Here is a 26,127-nt window from a genome sequence, read left to right as displayed (position 1 = left end):
CCTATTTTTATGATAGATAAGATAAAAACAATATGTATACACCAAACAAAGAAATTCCACAGACAACCCCCATCACCATCCCGAGCACGCAGCAGCATTATGGAGGTGGACGTCCCGTGAGAATACAATGAGACGCCATCCAATAAAGAGGATTATAGATTCCAGCCTGTGCACCCAAGTGTTTCCAATGAAATAACCACCTCCTGCAAAAGTCATTAAAATTTAAACCATCCTTTCTTAGGGATATCACCATACAGCACATATTACCCGCCGAATGACTGGAAAACAATCTCTACCTTGAAGTGCATTAGGCTCACACTGAAGTGAAAAGTGTGTGTGGGTCAGCAGCGTAAGAGTGTGAATGTGTGTTTACTGTGGAGAGAGAGAGAAAGAGACAGAGAGAGGGATTTCTGGGTACACATTGCTGGGTACACATTTCAAATGGTGACTGTAAGCCGCCGTGAGAGGGAGTGGGATAATGTTACACATATTTTTGCAGCCTCTATTTTTGGCTGATATTCAATGAAACATTCATTGGGAAACACCATTGGCCAATGAGAGAAAATCTTTGTTTAAGCCCTTTGGGCCATTATATATGATGCCAGTCTTGTGTAAATGAAGAACTACTGTTTCCCTGAAAATCACAGTAGTAGCATTGAGAACCTAGAACCATTTCTTGCTCAGTACAAGTACAATAGGGAACCTAAATTATTTTTATGACATTTGGTTCCTGAATATTTTTTGCAAATCTACACTACCATTCAAAAGTTTGGGGTCAGTAGTTTTTTTTTTTTGTTGTTGTTGTTGTTGTTTTTTTTAAAGAAATTAATACTTTTATACAGCAAGGATGCAATAAAGTGATCAAAAATGACAGTAAAGACATTTATAATGTTACAAAGGTTTTCCATTTCAAATCAATTCTGTTCCTTTGAACTTCATATTCATCAAAGAATGCTGAAAAAAAGTATCATGGTTTCCACAAAAATATTTAGCAGCACAACTGCTTTTCAACATTGATAATAATAAGAAATGATTCTTGAGCATCAAATCAGCATATTAGAGTGATTTCTGAAGGATCATGTGACAATCGTGAAAATTCAGTTTTGCATCACAGAAATAAATAAATATTAAAATAATATAAACTAAAATAATAATAAAAAACAAATTGTAATTTAATTGTAATAATATTTCATATTGTTATTTTTTTTGTATTTTTAATCAAATAAATGAAGTCTTGAAGATCATAAGACCCCAAACTTTTAATAGTTTTTGACTGCCAAGACTCAAAAAAACGATTAAGCCGCTGTATAGTGCATGTCAGGTCAGTAGTTGGCCAGTAGTTTGTAAAGAAACACTATAGACTGAACATATATTATGCATGCGCATGATTTCACAAATATCATTTTCAAAAAGGCGCTACACGAGTGTTGTTTGCTAGATTCAATTTTCACATCCAGCACCACGTTGTTTAAACAGCAAATGCACTCTGTCCATCCAATCGCCCATGGGTGTGCTGGTCTGAAAATGAGGTGTGTTCAGGCGCATTGTTGGCGCATTGCTATTTTGAGGCAACTGAAAACAACTGCGCCACTGACCAACAAAAACCTTGTCTAAAGTCAATGGCGCAGTATTTTTGTTGTTGTTGTTATTTAAAGGGCGCAGCAGCACACAAACGTGCCAAATATTAAAAATAAAAGGATGCCTTTCTGGAGAAACGTTCAGTCTTTCCACTTGCAAATTCCGCCATGTAAATAACGAATCCACCATGGTGCAGGCCCAGCTGGCTTTTAAAGGGAATGGGAGATGAGACTCTGATTGGTTTATTGCAAGTTACGCCCAAAACACACCCATGACTCATTCAGAGACTAGCTACAACCCTTTTGGACCATACGTCTGGTGTGCCGACCAATGTTTCCAATGTTAAACTAGCAAAAGTGGATTCGGACACGCCCTAAGTTCACCAGCGCCATGCGCTTCAGACCATGCTCTTAGAACGGTAAAATAGGGCTCTTAGTCTTTGTATTTTTTTCTTTCTTTTTTTTTAAAGGCTCATAAGAGCTATTTAGTCATGAGCACTATGGTTGCTCTCTGCATTTTCTGTGTGCAACCAGTGAAGACTCTACAACAGAGAGCTGTTTTGTCTATTTATGGTCTTTTATTTTTTTTAGAGAACCCATTCTTTCTCTCTCTCATCACATTCAATTCAGGCACAACTTGGCTGACAGTTTCTTTTGCAGTGCTGCTGTAGATTCAGTAGCAGCACCAGTAAACACTGTTACTTGCAGAGACGAATAAAGATGTTCAAGAATCGTTAATGAAACCAAATGAAAATCATTCTGTTCCAGTATTTCCTTTATTCCTAATCTGAGCACATTTTAATAAAAACTAGATATAGTTTTCATCTGTATGATCATAATGTGAAAAAAGTAAGTGTCACTTCAACAATGAGTTTTCATTCTGCATGAGGCATGCTTCAGGAGTGAAATAACAAAGGCAGTGAGGTCTGCACCTCAAGCCTAAACCCTCTGAACGCCTGAGATCTTCATTGCATTGGAAAACACACTCTGTAGTCCTCAGGTGCTGCAGGTGCTGCTCTTTCATGCTTGAGGGAAAACTGAGTGAGTGTGTCCACATAAATAGTTGGAGGAAGATTGGAGAGCGAGGGAGGTTTGCTCATGTTTCATTTATGAAGCTCCAACATGTTCTTTGTTGGTGTTCCTACCTGTGACCTTGTCATCAAAAATAAATAAATAAATAAAAAAGGACTGACCAGTCAGACCAATTAAGATTCAAGCCTTCCAAGGAGGCTTGTGCTTGTTGCTTAGCAACCTGTTCAATTCCCGGTGGAGAAGGTGTCAGATCCATGGCAGGTACATGTGTACATCAGCCTTTACGTGCTGATCTCTTCCATTCATTGATACTCTCCTAGCACTGATCTGACACAATCAAAGGCGATTTAATTCATCCATCATGAAAATACCACACTTACTGTTAATTAATCACACCTACATGCTATGTGACAATAAATTCAATGTGAATTGGTATTCTCAATCCATTTTACTGCAGCAATGTGACATATTTTCATGTGAAATTAGAATTTCAAAGAGAGAAAAAGTAGGATGGGGATTAAGTGGATGGTGGAAAGTCCATTACAATCCAGAACCAAGCCAGAGCATACAGTATGTGAGTTTGCTAAAACAATAGTTGTGTTCTAAATGACATACTATCAACTATACACATATACTTTGTACTATACTGTCGAATTTCATAAGGCACTGGAGACTAAGGAAAGCTGCCACATAAGTGCATTAAAATGGTCACGACATGGATTTTTATATATATACACATCCAGCGTAGCAAAAAGTCAGTCGTTAATGCCAGTAGGCGGGGCCTATGGTGCGATGATTTATAGCTATTTGTTGATATCTTGCTTGGGAGGCAGTCAGATTTAAATGTATTTCCCTGTGTGAAATCACAGATATCAAAAAAAGCTGTTTTTTGGGCTTGATTAAATAAATGCTTTGTTTGTAATGAGGAGGATGTTGTAAGTAGGGCTGGATGATTATGACCTAAAATCAAAACCTCAATTAACTGAACATTTTACCTTGATTATGATTAATGAACGATTATTTTGTTTCTGGTTTTTTGGGGGGGGTTTTAGTTCACTTACAAGTCTTGTACTGTAAATTTGCTTGACTATTAAAGGTGGGATATTTTTTCCTTTTGAAAAAGTGATCTGACATAACAGCTTATTTTCAGCAGTTATTTTATCTATGGTACGTAACATTTCTTACAGATTTTTGCTCATTGTAAATCAGATAAAGATAAATTTGCACAGTACAAGTACGTAATGAGAGCAATTGCGTGTGTGAATTAGTCATACCATCTCTCCATTAATTGTGAAGCTGTGGGTTGTAAATAGTTACTTCAAAAGTAGAAAAATATATGCTATAATAACTTTTGAGTTTCTGAGCTACTTTAGTGATAAATCACAGGACAGCACTGACAACTAGTTTCTGCTCCTCAGCACTCAAAAAAACGAATTGTTGGATTTACTTAAAAAAGAAGTGTCAAGTGGTTCCACGCAACTATTTTGAGTAATTTGTACAAATAACAATTTAGTTGTATAAACAAAAGAAATTCAAGTACAGCTGACAAAATTTCTTTGAGTAAATACAAATCATTTGAATGTCAATGTATGTGCAGTTTACTTAATAATGTTATATTTATTATGTAAGAACACATTTATTGACTTAATTTACCTTATTAAATTAACTATTTTCTCTACGAAATGCATTGAACAAACTCAATTAAATTGAGAGCAGGAATTTCGTCCTATAAACATGCGTCTATGAGTGCGCACAGGCTAAACCAGTGGTCTCAAACTGCCGGCCCGCGGGCCATTTATGGCCCGCCCTCCCTTTCTACCCAGCCTGCAACTGATCTCAAAAATAAAACATAATCCGGCCCGCTAAATTATTATTATTATTATTATTATTATTCTCTAGCTGCTACCTGACTGATATGCAAAGAAAAGTCGCCGTTCTAAGGGGCATTCACATATTGCGTCACATAAGCGGCCGCGCCGCATTCTCCTTCTTTCCAAAGCACTTTCGCTCCAGTGGCGTCTGTCGTTGCTATGCAACCATGAGCCGCGCTCTCAACCGCGTCGCTTCTATTATGAGCGCGCTTGCCTAAATTACAGTAAAAGCACTCGACTTTAAGTCACGAGCGTCGATTTAAACCACCGAAAACGCTTCCGATGCAACCATTAAACGTTACCGATGCTCAAACGGCATCTTGGACAAATGTGTCTCAGCTGTTTGAGCAGAAGCGCTGCAGGTGTCTGTCAAGAAACAGAGGAGTGTACAAATGTATTCAGGGATTGCATTTGTTCAGTACAGTGTTGTTCAGTGCAAGTTCAGTGCAATGTTATTTAAGCTAACATAAAATAATGGAAAATACTTCCACTAGATGTTAAAAACTAATAATGTATGTAACAATGAGTATGTATATATGTATGTATGTAACAATTTTGGCAAAATAAAGTTGATATATAGCTCCAGTTTTTTGTTTATTTCTGACCACTCCACGCCACAAGTGTTGCTGGTTTTGTTTCTAAATTACTGATTTTTTATTCCATGCACCTTGTTGGATGTGAGAAGTTTCACCAGACTATTGTAATTAATAGTATTATATTAGTATTATATTAGTAAATTAGTAGTATTATATTAGTAATAGTATTATATAATTATATTACACTTTTTAACAATGAGAGAGACACTGCTGTTTACATTTAGTATGGTAAATAAAATATTTATAGTATACGTATAAAAATATTTTAGTAGGCCTAATGAAATTAGAAGTAAATGAGAAATAATGCAAAGGAAAGTAAATTTTCTGAAATGTTGCGCTTTCTTGCGCTTGAATGTTAATATGGCCCTCCTATGAGGTGTCAATCACAGAAACGGTCCCCCGCCAATTTGAGTTTGAGACCCCTGGCCTAAACACAGGCCACACTCTTCTGCATAATGGTAACTACAAAATTAAAAAAAAAAACATTACAGAAACTCCTCTAAATGTCAAACATAACTGAACATTAAACACTAAAAACATCTTTCCCTTTACTGAAAAACACATAAAATAGCACTTTAATCCCTAAATTTACTCTCCTAATGCAGTCCCTTACAAAGCATGCTGGGAACTACGTATCCACTGCCCAGTTAGTTATGTCAACATTAATTTGTGCGTTTCACTCAGCAATGTTAAGTTGACTGAACAAACACTTACTAAGTAAAGCTGACAATACCCATTTTTAGTAGAAACAATGCAGTTAAATTACGTTCATGTAGTTACATGAGTTTTTTAAGTTAGTTTTTTAAGTTTTTTAAGGGTGGATTGAATGAAACTAACAACAGTGAGTGCGCACAATCTTCACGTTTTGTGCAGCTAATGTTACTGTTTGTATGAGTGTTTGTGCCACAGTGCAGCTGCGTGAGCATGGTAGCTCAATATAATAATACACATCCGATCGTCTAAAACGCTTGAATGTCTAAACTGGCAAACCTTAAAACACATACAACTGACAAATTTTAGTGAAGACGCAAGGCTCACCGCTCACGCGTCGTCTCTGTGTGTTGACTCTGCATGCGCATTGACTGGACGGGGCGGAGTCACGTGGCTATACACGCGGTAGTATGTTTTTAAGTGGGAAGTATTAACAGGATTAAAAAAAAACGGAAAAACTGGCATGGGAAAATTACGTAGGTTAGACGTTCTGAATTTCGGTTTCGATTACTTTTCAATTAATCGTCCAGCCCTAGTTGTAAGCTATTAAAATGTTTTAATGGTACAAAGACCTCTTATATGTCAAAAGATCAAGGCAAATTTGATTTCTCATGTCATGACCCCTTTAAGTGTCCAAATTAAACACTTCAGTTTTGGGATTTTATAAGTGCATCATTTGGGTATTTTACATTTATATATAACAGCCTTTTTAACAAAAGTGTTGCGGAAAAAAAGAAAGTTGATTTAGGTGAAAAGCTATTACATTCTAATTGTAGATTAAGATCACACACATTTTTATTTTCCCCGTGGAGTGATGAATCATTCAGAATATGACATAATGTAGAAAAGGCATTGGGAAAGTAAATAAGGTCCAATTGTTTTCCAGACTTCAAAGTGTCTTTACTTTTATTAATTGTGATAGCTGGGAGAACTAATTCATAAGGAATTTTACAACATCATGAAACTTTTACTTCTGATCAATCACGTTATTTTTTGGGCTCAAGTGGCTTACCAAAGATTTTGCTCAACCTTTTGTTGAAGAGAATAAAATCTTAATTTAATGGGATGTGTGATTTTGTCGTATTGAATATAACCTCATTTGATGTTGTAACTATCTGTTTTATAATGTAAGTAATAATAATGAAGGACTCATTGGCCATCCCTGACTAGTGAGCATGTCATCAGGTTTAGGGACATGGATTGACTGTAGCAGTGCAGTGTTAAAATGTCAAGAATAAAGCTTTGTTCCTGATGCATCATTCAGTGTGCGTGCCAAACCTCAGCCTTGCCAATCTTCAGGCCCGAACAATAGTCCCTCTCAGTGATAGAGAGAGAAACACTAGAGATTTACAGATGACTCACTTTATTCCCTGTTTTAGGTATTCGTCTGGCCCTTTCGGGTTAGATCTATCCCAGAAGCAATCTAGGCAAGAGAAATGGAACTGAGATGAGATTTCGACTGTGAGGTGTACCCTGCTCCAACACTATCAATGCTGACGTTGTTTCATTAGAGAGTTCAATGCAAAAGGCTGTCTGTGTTTACTGAGGCTGTAGCCAGAGAATCTCCTCTGATCAGTCAGCAGTTCAGCTGGAAAAGAAAGCGCGGGCTATACAGCCTTTCTGCTTACTGGCCATTAATGTCTAGAGAAATCTCATCATCCAACATGGAGCTCAGTGCTGTGGAGCTGTGGGCTATTCAAAGACCCGTCTTCATCATCTCCCAACACCTGCTGCAGAGGATGGATGATTGGTGTGAGGGGTTAAATCAGGAAGAGCCCTAAAATCTAGTTATCTGGCTGATATATGACATAACCAGCAGCCTTTGCAATGTCAGAGCACTGACTCAAAAAAATTTTAAGGTTTTTATTGAGCAAGTACACTATCATTCAAAAGTTTGGGTTGGTAAGATTTTTTAAATGTTTTTGTAAAAGTATCTTATGCTCAACAAGGGTTCATTTATTTGATCAAAAAATATACAAAATCAGTAATATTGTGAAATATTATTACAATTTAAAATAACTTTTCTATTTTAATCATTTTTAACCCTTAAATGCATGAATGTTTTGCCATTCATTATTACATATTCAGGTCCCGATCTATATCAAACACAATGGGTCTCTAACTGCCGCAAAAAATGACAAAAGAATAAAATAAAGCATATTTTAATATATATCGGAACTAAGGGTTCAGTTTGAGGTTTTTACCATCATCACTGTCATCATCAGAGCTCATTTCCCCAGTACATTCAGCAACTGGCTTGTGATCTGAACCTATTGTTTTCAGTGTCTCTAAAATCAATATTTTGATCACTGACAGCTTTGTCTCCAGATACACCATCAAGTGACAGTAATACTAATATTTGATTGCATACATTACTTGCTCTGCAGTAAACTGCTGAGCCATTTCAAGTTTGCTGATGATACTTGTGTATTCTTTAGTTGGTAACACTTTATTTTGCAGTGTCCTTGTTACACATGTTGCATAGGTACTGTAGTAATAACTATAAATTATGCATTACGTGTGACTAACCCTAAACCAAACCCTAATCCTAACCCTAAACCTATAGTAAGTACATGTAGTTAATTGTTATTACTCAGTACTTAAATGTATAATTACATTTATAAGTATTTGTAATACTGACACCTTAAAATAAAGTGTAACCCTTTTTTTTATGCCTGCAGTAATGAGTGAAACCTCACATTATCATTGTGTATCAGACATTGCCACCTTGAGGAATAAAGATGAATTGAACTTATTGAGTCATCAAAGATTCAATTATTGCTGCACAAAAAATATACTTGCACTATTACATACCTCGGGTCACTAGTGACCCTGTACACTTTTTATAAAAAAATTATTAAACAGACATTCTTTTATATATTTTTTTCTTGTTATATTGTTTATAAGGAATTGATTGAGGATTACTGAAAAGGTTGATGTCTAACTTTAAAAATAAATAAATAAATAATAGTGAATGACGTCCTGGGTCGATAAAAATATGCATTTAAAGGATTAGTTAACTTCTGAATAACCAAAAATCCAAAGTTGTCTGCACACTGAAAGACATGCAATTACACCAAATCAAGGGTCTATCACAAAAAAATACTTTAATTAGACATCTACAAAGTGAAAAAATGTGCAAAAAGTGACAAGTGTCTTAAAAACAGGCCAAAGAGCAGATGTTTCAGCTCATGCTTTCTTCAGTGCTCATCATTTTCACTATATAATTTACTGACCCGCATTTCATCCAAGATGTTCATGTCTTTCTTTCTGCAGTCGAAAAGAAATTAAGGTTTCAAAAGAAAACATTCCAGGGTTTTGTCTGTATAGTTGACTTCAGTGGGGTTCAATGGGTTGAAAGTCCAAATTGCAGTTTCAGTGCAGCTTCAAAGCATTCTACACAATCCCAGATGAGGAATAACAGTCTTATCTAGTGAAACGATCAGTCACTTTCTAAAAAAAATAAAATAAAAATGATATTCGTTTTAACCACAAACGCTCACCTTGCACTAGCTCTCTTCTTCCTCTTCCTCTTGTAGAATTCCGGCAGTGTAGACACTGCTAAGTGTATTACTGCCCTCCACAGGTCAAAGTTTGAACTAATTCTTACATACTTGCACTAGCATATTGTATATGACAATTTAGTTCAAACTTTGAACTGTGGATGGCAGTAATACACTTAGCAGCATCGACTGAAGAAAGAAAAACATGAACATCTCAGATGACATGGGGGTCAATAAAAAGAAATTTTAATTCAGAAGTGAACTAATCCTTTAAGGGTTAAAATGTAATTTATTCTTTGCTGAATTTTCAGCAGCCATTACCACAGTCTTCAGTGTCACATGATCCTCTAATATGCCGACTTAGTGCTCAAGGAACATTTTTCATTATTATTAATGTCGAAAACAGTTGTGCTGCTTAATAATTTTTTCTGGAAACCGTGATACATTATTTCAGGATTGTATGATCAAGAAGAACGGCATTTATTTGAAATAGAAATCTTTTGTAACATTATAAATGTCCTTACTGGAACTTTTGGATCATTTTAATGCATCCTTCTTACTGACCCCATATTTTTGAACTGCAGTGTACACTTGCTAAATGTAGATAAAGTGTATGAAATGGGAAAAAATTGATGCAACTTGCTTAACTCGAAGAATTTGCATTCACATATGTTTCGAGCCAGTGTGCATGTGTCAGTGGTCCAGCGCTTCTTATATCTCCATTGTCTCCCCTCCCCCACCTTTACAAGCCTTTGTCCTTGAACAGGATAGAGACAGAGGAGATGAAAGCCATCTTTGAAAGGGTTTCATATCTAAGGACATCTGTGCAGTCATGCAGTGTCTGTCCACTGATCCGTCATACAAGGCAAAAATCTAAATCATTTCAGGAAGTGAGAGACTTAAAGCCATCATTTGAATATTGTCTTACTCTGTAAAAATTATGTTTTCTAAGGGTAATGCAGGATACAGCAAACCTGTTCTTCTATTAGTTTATTTAAAGAATAAAAAAACACTAAAATCTAGAGAGCAATCCATGTAATTCCTAAGAGACACTTGGCTTTGGACACAATGAGTCCAGGTGTCTTGGATTGAAACACTGTTTGTGGCCCCATAGTATTAGAATTTTTGTGTTTCTCACACCATACAGTATTACAGAATGGTGATTTCATAATAAATAGCATATTAAAATCCTGTTGCTTAATTATGTCGTAATTTTCTGCATCGAAGCAAATATATTGTAAATATTGTATCAACCCGCACTACGTCCTGTGCACTTACAATGAACTCACTTTTTCACTTTGTGCTGATCTTCCAGATCAGCTCAAACCAAATTATTTGAGTTGTGTTTCAAGCTCTAAAACCTGGAGGAAAACCAAGACCTAATGTAAAACAAGGCAATGGCACAATCTGATACTCTCCGCCTGAAGAGATACTATCTCATTCTAGATTATACTATCTATGCATGTCCAATGATGCAGTGCAAGGTCAGGACAATAGCTGCCACAACATAAGCGTGGAGGACTTCGTATTGCAAACGAAGCTGAAGAAAAGGAACATGTCCTGTAACAACAAGCTAAATACAAATACAATTTAGTGTGAATTCTGTCCAAACCTGTTAAAAAAAAAATAAAAAAAAAAAGATACTGTGAAGAACTGTTTTTGTCTACACAATGAAAAGCAATGGAGTCCAGAACAACTTTCATTGAATGAAAAAAACACTAACACATTTTTCAAATTGCCTTTTGTGTGTCCCAATGATATTACGCAGCGTCTCTCACAAATGTCTCCATGGTTGCAAGGCACGCTCCCTGTGCAAGCAATGGGTCACAGCCGCTGCATAATATCATTGCACCTGCTGCACCCATGGAACGGCAGCAAAGTTCCTCGATTATTACTCCGGAATGAGAGTATAGTTCCTAGCCATATCGGCCTAGAAAATTGAAACTTTTCATTTTCCGTCAGTCTTAGTACACAATGTAACTACAAAAGAGTCAAGTTTTAAATAGGAAAAATATCGAAACTCTTTGGTCATTTTTTAACGAGATGCTAACGGTCTAATCAGATTCAATTAACTATGCTAAGCTATGCTAAAAGTGGCACCGCCAGACCATGAAGATCGGCTGAATGGATTCGAAAACGGTAAAACTCAACTGTTTAACTCTAGGGGAGTTGGAAAATGAGCCTATTTTCAAAAAAAGTGGAGTGTTCCTTTAAAAGAATACAAAGACATTTTAACTTCTGGAGAAAAATAGCACATACACTGGACAAAGATGAAACGGTGACACTTTACTTGAAGGGGTGTGCATAAGACTGACATGACATCTTCATAATCATGACATGACACATGTCATTGATATGTAGAAGGTTTTATGCATGTTTATGACAACTGTCATTAAGGGCCGTTACATAGTCAACGCGAGAAACGCGAGCAAGCAACGCGAGCGACGCGCTCCCTTTCATAGTCTAAAAAGTGGACGCAAGCGTCACGGGCGATGCGTGTATGCAATACACCGCTCACGCAACAGGGGGTAGTAGAGTCGGGTGATATTCAGATCGAAATAGCAACTGAAGAGGAGTGTATTCTGTTGCTGATTTTACATCGGCGGCAACAAAGGCAACGCAGAGATAGACGGTGGTATGTTCGCCCTTTAAATCAACAAAGAGATCAGGATGAATACGTATAAGTTCGCATAATTTTTCCTCTTCGCCCGCCATTGTATTCAAACCTTCTTCTTCTGTAAACACAATATACTTGAATTAATGTACAATACTTGCAATGTCACCCCCACCGACAGCACAATACAATAGTATTGCGTGCATCGGCGCGTCGCGTATCAAAAACTAGGACGACACATTTGGCTACGCACCGACGCATAATGGCGGCCGAAGCGTAACGATGCGTAGCCTCGGGGACGCGTATGCGTACAGATGCGTTGACTATGAAACGGCCCTAAATGTCATTAGCTCAATTATGCCATTTTTAATGCAAAGATGAAATTGTTTGAGATGTCTTTGTTATGACAACTTGACATTAACCAATACATCAAAACCTGTCGGTGTCTTTGTCATGACAACTTGACATTATTTAGCTTTATGGGTTAACATTACATTAAACTGTCATGTGGCTGGTTTTGACATTGGCAGTCATGAGGCCATTATAATAGTGTCATGAATATTTTTTTAACCACTTTTTTTCAAATACAAATTGAATTTGTCATTAAAATGTCACTAAGTGTTAATACTCTGTCAAATAATTTTATAACAGCGTCATGAATAGTTTTCATTTAATGTTTTTTTTAAAGTTTCCTCCAACAGAAGGTCAGATAATAGACAATTTCAGATTTCTTAAAAAAAGATGACACTGTTATAAAAAAATGGTAACACTTTATTTTAGGATATTTTAACTAGTTGCTTATTACTATTAGCATGCATATTACTAGATTTTTGGCTATTTATTAGTAATTAATAAGCACATATTAATGCTGTATTCTTCATGACCTTATTCTTCATTCTTAATCCTACCCAATACCTAAACTTAACAATTAACTATTAATAAGCAGTAAATTAGGAGTTTATTGAGGGAAAAGTCATAGTTAATAGTTATGTGTTCGCTAGTAGTAGTTAATAAGTTTGATAATTAATCTGCTATGTCATGTTTATGCCACGTAATATTGTCTTGCTAATGTCAAGTTGTCATGACAAAGACACTGACAGGTTATGATGTGTTGGTTCATGTCAAGTTGTCATAACACAGACATCTCAAACAATAACATCTTTGCATTAAAACTGACATAATTGAGCGAATGACACTTAATGACAGTTGACATAAACATGCATAAAACCTCCTTAATATTCATGACATGTGTCATGTCATGATTATGAAGGGGTTTTGTCAGTCTTATGCATACCCCTTCAAGTAAAGTGCTACCGATGAAACTTTCTAGAGCGCATGTGTCAACGCATGTTTGAGCATTCTATCAAATGGAGTATACTTTGAAAGGCTACACGTTCGACACGTTGCTTCTGCTGCTGCTGCTAAATCTTTGCTGCTGCTAAATCTTTCGAGTAAGACATGCTGCTGCTGTACAAAATAACATACATGAATTACCTGTAGCAGATCTGTACAGGTGGAGCTGGGGTGTAGGGTTTCTGAAAGCATGCTGCACTGCTACAGAAAATGCTGACCAAGTATTTGAAGGTTGAGCAGCGAAATCATTGGCTACCGATACAGTCGGAACCATCGGTGTTCAGTATTCCCCAACAAGAATGTAATGACAGAAAAGACCTAGCCTGCATTGATTTTACAGTACAATTCTTTCACAGTAAAAATACAGCATTACATACAGCATGCTGAATTAAAAAAGAGAGAAAACTGTAGCAGTTTTTGCAGTGAAAATAATGATGTCAAAAAAAGTCTAAAAATCATTTTACCAATGTAGAAGCAGCAGGCCTGCTGACAGTTTTTCCCCTTTCACAGCCCTCTTGCAGTAAAGCATGCAGAATGGAAGGATTGAATAACCAAATGAGAGAGACACGCACAGCAAAAACCATTAACCCCCATTCCTGAAGGCTTCTGCATCACTGCCTGCTGCACTGTTCGCAGGCAGAGGTTTGTGTGTGCGCGGATGATAATCTCTCTCTGGCCACAGGCTGGTAATGGGGAGACAGACGGTCTGTTCCTTTTCCATAGCACCCCTGTCAGTAAGAGACTAAGCAAATGCACCTCTCAAGGCAAAGTAGCATAGCTGAAGTCACGCAGCACTTTCTCCTGAAATAATAAAAAAGATTCCAGTGCAGTCGCCAAAATCTTGACTTTCTAACTGACATGAAAACCCAAGAGAGATGGAGGAAAGAATCGTCCATTTTAACAGCCAGACCCTGCCGTTCAGCAATCAACAAGAATGAAATAACACTGTAAAAGCCACCCATGGACAATTAACTTTAGCACTTAAAATGTGTAATTACAACAAAAGCTAGTTGAATAGAAGGCAAATACAGTCATTCACAGTTAATTATTGTAAACAGCTCTCTTTAAAAAGAAAAATATTTTTCCCATTTCTCTTCATTGCCGTTTAATTAGTATAGCTGTGGTTCTTTACTGGATTTAATACAGAAACGTGATTTTACAAGGATGTCAAGTGGCAACTGGCAACCAGCATTAAAATAGTTTCATTGTGCAAAAGAAAACAAAAATGTCCTCAAAAAAATAAAAAGATTGATGATTGATTGATTAATTGGTTTCTAAATGTATTTTACTTCCAATAGTTTTATGCACTTAGCAGCAAATAATTCACATCACATAATTGCAATAATTAAAAAAAAAATAATAATAATCAGCTGGATTGCGCAATAGAATTGAGTTTTCCAGAAAGCCATACAATAAGCCTATTTATTTTGCTTTCATGACTAGTTAGTTAGCTCTTTAGTTGAATTTAATTATTTGCATTTAGCATTTCCCCCTGCTGTCTGCGCTGTAAAAAAAAAAAAAGTTGTAAGTAAAAAAAAGATTATTAGTGTACATTTAACATAAAAATATTTCATTCTTTCTACTACAAAATTTCACTTTTTAGTGAAATTTACTAGCAGTTTCTGAATAAAAGACAAATAATGCAAATTTTTGGTAACACTTTACAATAATGTTTCATTTGTTAACATTAGTTAGCTGCGTTAGTTAACATGAACTAAAAATTACCAACACTTCTACATCATTTATTAATCTTAGTCAATCAACATTTACTAATCATTTTTTTAAATCAAAAGCTGTATTTATTAACATTAGTTAATGCACTGTGAACTAACTAACATTTTTACTAATAAATAATAAAACATAATACATATTTTGTTCATGTTAGCTAATACATTATGTAATGTTTACAATGAGACCTTATTGTAACATTTTTTTTCAGTCTGCAACCAATAAACAACTAGTCTGCAACCCATTTTTGTCTTTTGACCCACCAGTTTGACTCTTACTGAAGCGGCTCCTCATGTCCTGTACTAACCGAGCCATGTTTATTCAGAGATCTAAGAGGCAGCAAATTGCATTTCCTGCTCGCTTTATTCCATGGATCTCCATATAAATTAAATTATAACTTGATTTATTGCCAAGCCTTACTTCGGGGCTCACGGCCCCCTCCAAAGAATAACGCAGCTTATTGTGGCAGAAAAACTGTCCCAGAAAAACATCCTAACATCAAAGAAGGCTTTCATAACTGCTGCTTTGAGATGCAGTGAGATACAGTGGCTTCAGACAGCAAGTGTGACCAAAGCCATTCGGACACGGCACATTGGGCCAATTACTGTCTCGTCAACGGCGGTCATGATCATGTGTTAAAGTACAGGGGGTCTAGATGAGAGAATTCTAATAACGGCTAGTATTGCTAAACCGAGGAGACAGCTGGTATGGGGGCCAGCTGAGGAAATGCATGCCATGCAGAATGGCATCAACGTCACAGTGTCCTAAATCTGTTAGTGAAAGTGTGACATAAAATATAAGAGGAGAAAAGATTTAGCAGTTATACTTTAAACACAAAATGAGGTTTTGGGATCAAAACTTAAGGTCAGGAATTGGATACTCGTTATGAAATAAAAATTTTGATTCCTCTTATCCATTCCTTTGTGCACATTTTAATATGACTTTAAAACATTTAAGGGCAAGAAGACCCGAGCGCCGTTTCTGTGCTTCACACACACCCAAAGCCTGCTCACAGAAAAAGTGATTTTAATGTGATTTGAAACTATTCAAGCGCCAGAAGACTTGCACGCTGTTTTCTGTGCTGCACACACATCCAAAACATGCACACAGAAAGCCACCTGTAGTTCTCGTCCAAATCTTTTTGTACTTGAATGGACGAATTCACACAAAAATATGTCAAAATATCCTCGTAAACACAGTTGGTCCAGTCTTAAGTGAGCATAAACGGTTGAGAAAGAAAACGCAAGTGTAACAGTAAAATGGATCCGTGCAGCTCTTAAAGTGACAGCAGCCTAATATTTCTGCTGCCATCTCTATAATAACGTTAATCAAACGACAAAAGACAAAGGGAAAATTCACTCACTGTTCTTGACTGAATAACTATAACTATATTTGTAATGTAGCTATATTATATTTATAAAGTGCAGTGTTATTTTTTGATTACAGTTTACAGTACCTGAATAGGCTACCTGAAAATCTTAAAACACTGTTTATTTCAATCATATTATGTAACTGTGCTTTAAGGGGCCCATGGCATTGGGCCCCGGCCCATTCTTGTGACAGCCCGGCGTGTCTGTGTCCAGAATGTCTTTGCATCAACAGCCGAACTATTAAGAATACATCAGCCATGTGCAACACAGACACCTGGTGACCAGGGACGTGCACAGGGGGGTTGCTCAGGTTGCCCGGGCAACTGCCCATATGCCCTTCTCGACTCACGTTGCCCTTCCGAGGTGGAAAAAAATAAATAAAAAAATCGTACAATGGATGCAGAATTTCACGTAGGCCTAGATAAAAAATAATAATAATAATAATCGCAAAGCCTCATTCACTTCCATATTCGGGCATCCGTCCGAAAGTCAGTAGGGGAAGGGCAAACTCTGTTTACGTGGCTGCAGCGCTGCACGCGACCGGCACCTGAGCTGAGCATGAGCGGCACTAGAAGGAGATTGTCGCGGTTGTCGGGTGAGACGACTTAACGTTGTCGGAAAGGTGAGTAAGGTTATAATCGTTAACGACAACGAACGAAAAAAACAAAAACTAGGTGGGAAAAACATCATCGTTAACTGAAATAAAAATAAAAACGAGGCATTACAAAAAAAACGATAACTAACTAAAACTGTAATGTGTGTTTGGCAAAACTAACTAAAATAAAATAAAATTAGAGATTGAATGTCCTTAGTTTTCGTCTTTGTCAATGTCTTTCGTAGAGCAAACGTTCAGCTGTATTTCATTTCCCTGCGTCTCTCACTCACGCGTCTCTCTCACATACTCGCGCGCGCACAGCCCCTCCCCTCCGTGCACACCGCGCCTCCATGAGAACGAGTGTTGGAAGCAAGTTCACGAAAGGTTGGTATCTCGTGAAAACCTTTACACAAGCACATATTAAAAAGTGTTATAAAAATATTTTTAATTCTGAATATAATTTTGTCAGTGTGTTAATGTCGACCCGAGAAGCGATTGCTACTTTAGAAAGTTAACTAGACGCAAGTTTGAGGTAAAATGCACTTGGGTTGTCGATGTCAAAACACTATTTAAGCTGTGATTCAAGTAAGGAATAATTGACAACGGGCCGTTGAATTATTAGAAAAATAATGCACACCTGAGGTCGTGATTCGGTCAATTCAGTCAATTATTCCGCTTATACCATGGTTATTCACAGTCCTTCATATAGCCCGTGAGTTTTTTTTTTTTTTTTTGTTTTTTTTGGGGGGGGGGGGGCTGGGCGAGACAGTGCCCTTTTTTTAGGTCAGAGCAACTGCCCCTCAAAATTCCTGTGCACGTCCCTGCTGGTGACTATAATTTTCCTCAGTTGATCTTTACAATCTCTGTATTGTTTAAGGGTTCATGCTGTGCTACACATAATGGTGAATGAGAAAAGCTCTGGTAGAAGAATTATCTGCACATGAGCCTAATTGGACTCACTTTTGATAGATGAAAAAAAAAAATGTTTTTTTGCAAAAATACTGGCCAGCAGTGAGACCTTTATGATTCAACTATTTGAAAAACAGAGCCTGTGGAAAGTATTGGAGCACACTGCAATGCCAGTTCAATCATTGAAGGTAATTTAATTTGAGAGGGAAGACATCAGTATGGCATTATTTTATAGTATGACTACATTTGTAAACAATATGAATGTGAGAGGGAATGTTTCCAGGATTTTCTAACGCTTTGTAATAGCTTTCAAATCGAAATTGTATTATTGGCATAATGCTATTAAGTCATCACAAAGTGATGCTTTGCTTCATTTTCATGAATCTGCAATGAAGTCAAAACAGATGGGAATGCTTATTTATAATTACAATATTTTAAGTTCAGAGAAACATGTGCAACTACAAACAGAGGCACAAATACGGGGTTTGCAGATACAATCGTTATTTGAAGTACCAAGTTCATTTCAAAAGATGATTTTGATTGCTATCATAGACATCAGTGTCCATATCTGAACTATAAACATTTATCCCAGTACTTATGTGATATTGAATATTTTTATCACAGAAATAATGATACCGTGTGGTTGAAAAGAAGCTGTTTCATACCTACATGACAACCGCTTGGTCAGCGGCAGCGCTAGTGCAGATCTAAATGTTCAGGTGTCATTTTGTCAGGTTTATTAGACACAGGAGAATCGTTGTCATTTAGGAATATGGCGCGTGGGTGTTTCAATTGAGATCTTTTAACAACTAACTGTGGAGCTCACTAAGTGTTTGCCTGATATCATACTCTAATTCCACAACCAGTGCATTTCAGTCTTTCTCTGTATACAGAGCCTCTGAAAGAAAAGCAGCAGCAGTAAAAATGCTGTGACTATCATCAGAGGCTTTTATGAAGAGAGTTACTTACTGCATCATCCTTATGGGACACTTAAGAATCTCACTTAAGGATCTCCTTCTAGAGATCCATCTGAGATGTATTTTCTTCACCTTATGCATCAGTCAATTTTGGTTTGGTTTGCATTAATCTGACTGCATGTTTATATTTATACCTATTTATACATATAGACCTCCTTCAGGCATGGATTTTAGGTCGTAGTAAGACTAAAAGCAACACATTTTTAAAACATATGTACTTCAAAATAAAATTCAGAGTCAAATATCTGCTTGTTGCACCCCTAACTACAAGATTATTCATTACTCATGTATCATAAAAAATAGCTGGCTAAGCATTCATAAAGTCAGTATTAAATATCATTATTTCTTTTGTCTTCACAGCTCTTTTCCTGTAGGTCCAACTGCCAGCTCTGATTAAAGTGTGGATTTGGTTATTTTGCTTGGCCATCCATAAAGAACTCATTTGCTATCGTTTCAGAAACAGTTCTTGTTGAGGTACTTCACTGACCCAGAATGGAAAATAATGTTATAACAAACATGTTGTAAGTTCAGTGCCTCATAACAATGACAGCCCCTGAAGATTTCTTGAGCACTTTTCCCCACTGTAACTATTAGGTCAACAGAAATTTGCAAGTTGTACAATGGACTTTTGTTTATATTCTAATCTGAATCCAATCAAACCATTTCTAATCCTCTATTTCAACAGAAGTCTGGCTTCTTTGTAATATATTACATGCTGTAATACTACAGTTCAGAGGAAACAATTGCATTTAAAGTGATGTGGTTTAAAAAAAAATGTAATGTAGTTGCACAATTGCAAGTCTGATATTGCTTTTACACAAAGGTTCAACATGCAAGTAATTAAAATCAAGTAATTTACATTTTGGACAGAAATTGACAGTTTGGACAGAAATTTGGACAGTTGGCTTGTATATTTCTTACCTGTCAACAAAAATGCTTCCAAAAGAAGCCAAAGCATCAAGCTTTGCATGTAACTAAGAAGCGCAAAGGCTAAAATCCGGACTGGAACAGCATATGGGTCAATGACGAATAAGGTTATCAAAACCTAATGGAGAATTATTTTTGAAGTTTTATTCAGTGTTAACAATGAGATTATGTGGCTTTTATAATCAACTAACACTGCTTTTGTCATTTTTTACAAGATGGACAAAATCTGTCACCAAAAAAGTCATTCGGTTTAACCAAAATTTCTGTTTTACCGAATGACACTTTTGGTTATACCCGAATGATGATATTTTGAAACGATGCTAACAGGCTGATATCTAGCTAGCTAGAAAAAGAACAATCAAACATTTTATATTTAGTACAAGTTTTTAAAATGTTACATTTTCCATGTTTTATAGCGGTTGTACCGAATGACCTGATTTTTCAGTGTGAAAACATGAATTTTTCAAATAGTTAATAGTTTTTCATTTGCATGTTAATATATAATGTTATAAAATCATGCCAGAATAAAAAAAAATATATACATTTATTACATTTTAAGATATTTTAATCACAAATGAAATGGCTGTATTGGCCTTTGGATGGTTAAACCAAATGACCTTTTGACACTTCAAAATCTTTGAAATACCTTTATATGTAAGAAAATATAATTGAAACATTTTGGATTCAATAAAAGTGATCTAGTTGAACATACTTTGGATGTCAAATCTTTGTTTTTATTATTATTATTTAGGCCTTTTGACAAAAAAATGGCCCTTCACGACATTGACCCTTATATGAGTGGAGTGGAGCGACAGATATTTGGCCTCCCCCGCTGAAACTGCTCTGTTATCTCTTGGCTCAAACTCCATTCCAGGTTTTCGCTCAGCGCACAATAGTGAGAGAAATGCAGCGCAAGTGATCGTGGAGCGATATAAATGCTCCAAACATAACATGCATACATAATAATAATAAATGCACTATGATGCTGCTGTAAGCAAAAAACACACAACTCTAGTTCCCATTCAGTCGGTCACGTTCGACGTACGTCTCCGTTCCCTCCTTCAGGGAACGAGGGTTACCTTTGTAACCGAGACGTTCCTTTCACAAGAGAAAAAACAGACACAACAACTTTTAAAATACCTGTTTCACAAGATCAAATAGTGGAGAAATGTTATGCCTCCACAAATTTCATGTCTGTTTTAAGTTTGGAGAACATTGACACACAAATTCAGATCATTGACCAATAGAACTTAACAAATTGGGCAGTGACCTTTATGAGGGCGGGGCTTCATTAAAAATACAACTAAACATTCACAATGAACGAGTCACAAGCTGACTCATTGAGCCAATCAAATTTGAGGACCAGAACAAACTCATTTAAAATAAATACTTAGCCATAAACTTAGACATATTCAGAATGTTGCATGTATTTAAAGGGTTAGTTCACCCAAAAATGAAAATAACGTTATTAATTACTCACATTAATCACTTTGGAACACAAATTAAGATGTTTTGATTAAATTCGATGGCTCAGTGAGGCCTGCATCAGCACAGCAATGACTTCTTCTCTCATTTAAAACAATTCATGCGAGTTCAGTAGTTCTACCTTAATATTACAAAGAAATGAGAATACTTTTTGTGCGCCAAAAAAACAAAATAACGACTTTTCAACAATATAGTGATGGGCCGATTTCAAATACTGCTTCGGAGCTTTACAAATCAAATCAGTGATTCGGATCTCCTGTCAAATGGCTAAACTGCTGAAATCACGTGACTTTGGCACTCCGAGTCACTGATTTGATTCGCAAAGCTCTGAAGCAGTGTTTTGAAATCGGCCCATCACTATATTATGGAAAAGTTTTTTTTGGCGCACAAAAATATTCTCATCGCTTTATAATATTAAGGTAGAACCACCGAACTCACATGAACTGATTTAAATATGTTTTTAGTACTTTTATGGATCTTGAGAGAGGAAGTGTCATTGCTGAGAATGCAGGCCTAACTGGGCCATCAGATTTCATCAAAAATATCTTAATTTGTGTTCAGATGATGAATGAAGGCCTTACAGGTGTGAAACGGCATGAGGGTGTTTAATAAATTACATTATTTTCATTTTTGGGTGAACTAACCCTTTAAAGTCAGTATGATACGGAAGGTGCAATATATTCTTTTCTCCTCTATTGTGACATATGCAAGTGAAAGTCTACTCAAACAAGAAAAAATGTAGGGCGGGACTTGATGTTGTCCATTGGGAATTGATTGCTGTGATGTCATGTGAGTGACAGGTTGTCCCGCCCTTGCACCAGTAAACGTCATTAGAAGAGAAGAGAAGAGAAGAGAAGAGAAGAGAAGAGGGAATATGAATTTAAAAAAATAATGAAGTGCACGTATAAATCATTTATAATAAATACTACAATATTCCATAAAAAAATAAGAATAGTCCATTTTGATTTCATGTTAACTTTAAATGAATTTCTGCGTTGTTTTGTTTGTTTGTATGAGATTAGTGTCATAGCAAACGTACTTATAACCCAAGAATAGTGTCAATAATACAAAAGTTGATAATCAACGCCGTGTGAAGTCGAGCAGATGCGAGTAAATAACTTTGGTTCCTCAGAATGTGGAGCGCGTCGCGTTCAGCCTGCGAACTCTCTCCATGGTGCTGAAGCGGTTGCCCAGGTGACATGATATCAAGGGCATCGGCGTTTCTACAGAGCCGCTGAACCATCTGACGCTCACGAAACCCCCGAAATTAATAAGTGAAATACAAAAATTACACGACACAACACTTCTCAACAAAATTTAACCAACATATCTTGTCTTCAGCCTGTTTCAAAACATCGCAAAGCTGAGAAACTTATTGTTTGAGACCGTCTTTCGTTTTTCATCACGTGCACGAAATAAGAGTCTGTGTAGCTTTCTTTCCAGTGAACTCTGTATCCAAAACAAAACATTTGCGCGTTGAACTTTCAAAACTGATATAATATTCAACATACAACAGCTTATAATAATAATTCTGTCTCAACAAGTATTTCAACAAGTATAATGTCTCAAGTGAAACGCGCGCAATTTAGAAAATATACAGAGAATGTAAACAAAATGTAGTAAACACACCGCTCGTAAATGTTATTGATGCTTCGATAGGGGGAAACATTGTGATGGAGCTCAGCTCAGTCTGATGAAATGAGAAGAATGGGAACTAGCAGACGCTATCAGGACTGGGACGAACACAAGGAGCGAATACAGACAACAGCAACACTGAAGAAATGAAGAACGACTCTTACCGGTATGAATCAAGCCTGCTCCGAGCCTCGGTGTGATTCGGCGTAATAATCCTGCAAAATAAACGTGAATGAAGCTGAATGGCGAAATGTTGCCCGTCGTTGCTCTTCAGTGCTGCTGCATCTGACGGCACAGCTGCTGTTTCCACGCGCTGAGAACGAGAGACTGAGGCGCGCGCGACACGGATCAGCGTGCACGAGTCCACAGCGAACTGCCTCCAATGAACGAGGACAGTTCGTGTGCATTTTAATAAAAAACGATATATATGCCTATTTTTTAATGTCTAAAAACTGGCAAATAATCTAAAGTCACGACTGAGTCAATTGTCTGACGTGTTATGTAATAATATAAAGTTCTTACACCAGAATTTTTTTTTTTCTTTTAATATATTTTTTTTTATACAACACCGCCATCACTAGTACTATAGTGTGAATCAGATTATACTAGTATCTTAACACGCATGACAATACTCACTAGTGAAATTATTAACAGAATAATTTAGTGTTGTGCTTTTTTTATTTAGTGCTTGATGAAAGAAGATTTTAACAGCCAATATCTAAATTTGCTGTTCTTTGGATGCATTCAGAAACTTTTCAGGATTTAGTCTTGTGACTTAAAATGCATGCGATGCACGTAGAAGTTTGCTGTGATCTGTTTAGTGCTTGTGTGTTAATTTTAAAGATGACAGATACATTGTGAGTGATTTTTAACAGGGAGGTTATTGCATGTATCAGAGACAGAGGACCATGGCTGATCAGTGAAAAATCATCTGGTAATTGTACTCCCTCTGTTGGCCACTGGACACACATCCGAGTCTGCTGCGAAATATTTCAGTTTGCCTATCAAATGGTCAACTCGTCACTTACTATGACACGTCATAAAACTACGAGGAAGTGATTAAATCATAAAGGGATTTTTTTTATTAAATCATTTCAAATAACAAACATGCATTAACATATTATCAATGATAGACATTAACAATAAGACCAAGCAGCATACTGTAAACAAGATAATAATAATATAAACAAAAAAACTAACATACATGAAAAGCAAATTATTACTGAGTAAATTAGATTTCAGGGGGGGTTAATCCATATATATTGCCAGTAATTTAGAGAGCTTTAAGGCACTCCTCATTTTTGATTGTTTAAGGATTTAAATAAAATTTTAAAGTCATTTTTAAATGGAGAAACTTTAACAAATCTACATTTGTGTAGGTAAAATTTGGCTACAATCAACACATTATTACACAAAAATTCAATGTCTTTGTTGTCCAAAAAGACCAAATTGAGGACCAAATTTATCATATTGTCCAAATTTAACAATATGATAGTCAAAGGCAGGTATTACATTTTTTTTTTTTGTTTCCAACCACTCATGCAAACTGTCCCAAAAGGACTTAACAATCGTACAATTATTAAAAAGACGTTCCTGAGATTCAATATATTTTTGACAAAATGTACACACATTGCTATCCAAATCAAACCTCATTCTTATAAATTTGTTAAATGGATAAATGTTGTTAATTGTTTTGAAATGTACTTCTTTCATTTTAGGTATAACAAAGGACATGACAAGCATCTGGTTCTAACTTTGATATGTCAACTTTGGAAAAACTTGGAGATAGATTTTTTCTTTTAACAGGAAGAGGAAATATTCTTTTTTTTAATAAATTAGGTTTTATTAACAAAGTTCGGGAGGAGCAAGTTCAGATAATGAACCTAAGGTGGGGAGCATTCAGTAAATCAACAGAACCAATGTCAATAGGTACACTGTAAACCCTAATGCTCAAAATACTTAATTCGTTTGAGTAGGACAAACTAATTTTAACAAAAATTAAACAAATTAAACAAATTAGTTCAGTTAAATTAACAGTTATGAGTATTTAAAACTTTCTTTTACTTTTGAGTTCACAACACTGACATATTTCAAGTAAACTAAACTTTTTTAGTTGCAGCAGATTTCTAATTCCCAGCATGCTTTGCATCAGACTGTCTAAATGTTGAAATAAAGTGTTATTTTGTGTGTTTTTGCATAAGATTAACATAGGGAGACATAAGTTAGTGTTTAATGTTGTGTTATGTTGGGATTGACAGGGGGTTCTGTTATGTTAGTTTTGTAGGGTTACCATTCTGGTGAAGAGTAGACCGTGTGGTTAGGTTGAGGATGGGCTGCAAAACTTTTAAGACCACATATACTGTATGTTGTTTGATTATATACATGCAAGTATATATTGACAGTCTCTTTGATAATTATAATAACATGTGTTTTTTGCTAACTAACATTTAACCAAGATTTGAATGTGATGTTTATGTAAATTAACTATATGTACTTGAGTAGGGCGAGGCTGAGAACTGTGGGAGCGAAGGAATGCCAGTGATGTGATTGTTAATGAGAGACACCTGTGCACCACACTAGCATTGCTCCACTTCCATGGCTCTCGGCCCCGCTCCCATTTGTCACAAAAAAATTAAGTTCTACTAACTTAAAAAAAAATAAGTTAGTTAACTTAAATGTTTTGAGGTAATAAGTTTCCTCAAATGTTTTGAGTATTCTGAACTTATTGAGTTTTACAGTGTATCATTTCAGCAGATTTATGCTGCGTTCCGGGCAGGTTTTTGAGCCCGTAAGTCACGACTTCAAATCACGACTCGCGACTTTGTAGCGTTCCAGGAAAGTCACGCCAAACTGCGTAAAAGTGTAAACAAACCAACATGGAGGACCGTACGGGGCTTATGCTCACTAACAATTATTTCTATCGCCAAAGATGCTTACCCTTTGCTTATTTGAGGGAAACAGAGGAGGAAAACGGCGCATAAGGCAAGAGAAGCTGTTATACCTTTTATTTTACCGTGCACTTGCATAAACACTGCATCCGTAGGGGCTGCCATTGTTGTTTCGCGGGCTATGTGACGTCAGAACCCGTAACTGGGAGTACATCGATCTAGTACGAGTTCATGGGTGGGAAGTCACGGCTTTGACTGCTGTTCCAGTGCACTTTCACGGGTAGAAGGTTGGAAAAACATGGGTTATGGGTTGCCTGGAACGCGGCATAACCTCTGTTCATCTGAGAGTTTATCAG

General features: G+C 36.4%; 1 protein-coding gene across 1 annotated transcript in view; it reads right to left on the bottom strand.

The window, feature by feature from the left end:
- enox1 (ecto-NOX disulfide-thiol exchanger 1) overlaps nucleotides 1-23,185 on the bottom strand; it is a 142,864-nt gene extending 119,679 nt beyond the window's left edge. Inside the window, exon 1 of the mRNA XM_067409533.1 lies at nucleotides 23,048-23,185. The gene's annotated coding sequence lies outside the window, so the exon portion shown is untranslated. The remainder of the gene's footprint in view (nucleotides 1-23,047) is intronic.
- Between the last annotated feature and the right edge of the window lie 2,942 nt (nucleotides 23,186-26,127).

Source organism: Chanodichthys erythropterus, chromosome 14 (assembly GCF_024489055.1).
Source record: "Chanodichthys erythropterus isolate Z2021 chromosome 14, ASM2448905v1, whole genome shotgun sequence".
In the NCBI taxonomy this organism is placed as follows: domain Eukaryota; kingdom Metazoa; phylum Chordata; class Actinopteri; order Cypriniformes; family Xenocyprididae; genus Chanodichthys; species Chanodichthys erythropterus.
This window is presented reverse-complemented; position numbering and strand designations above follow the sequence as displayed.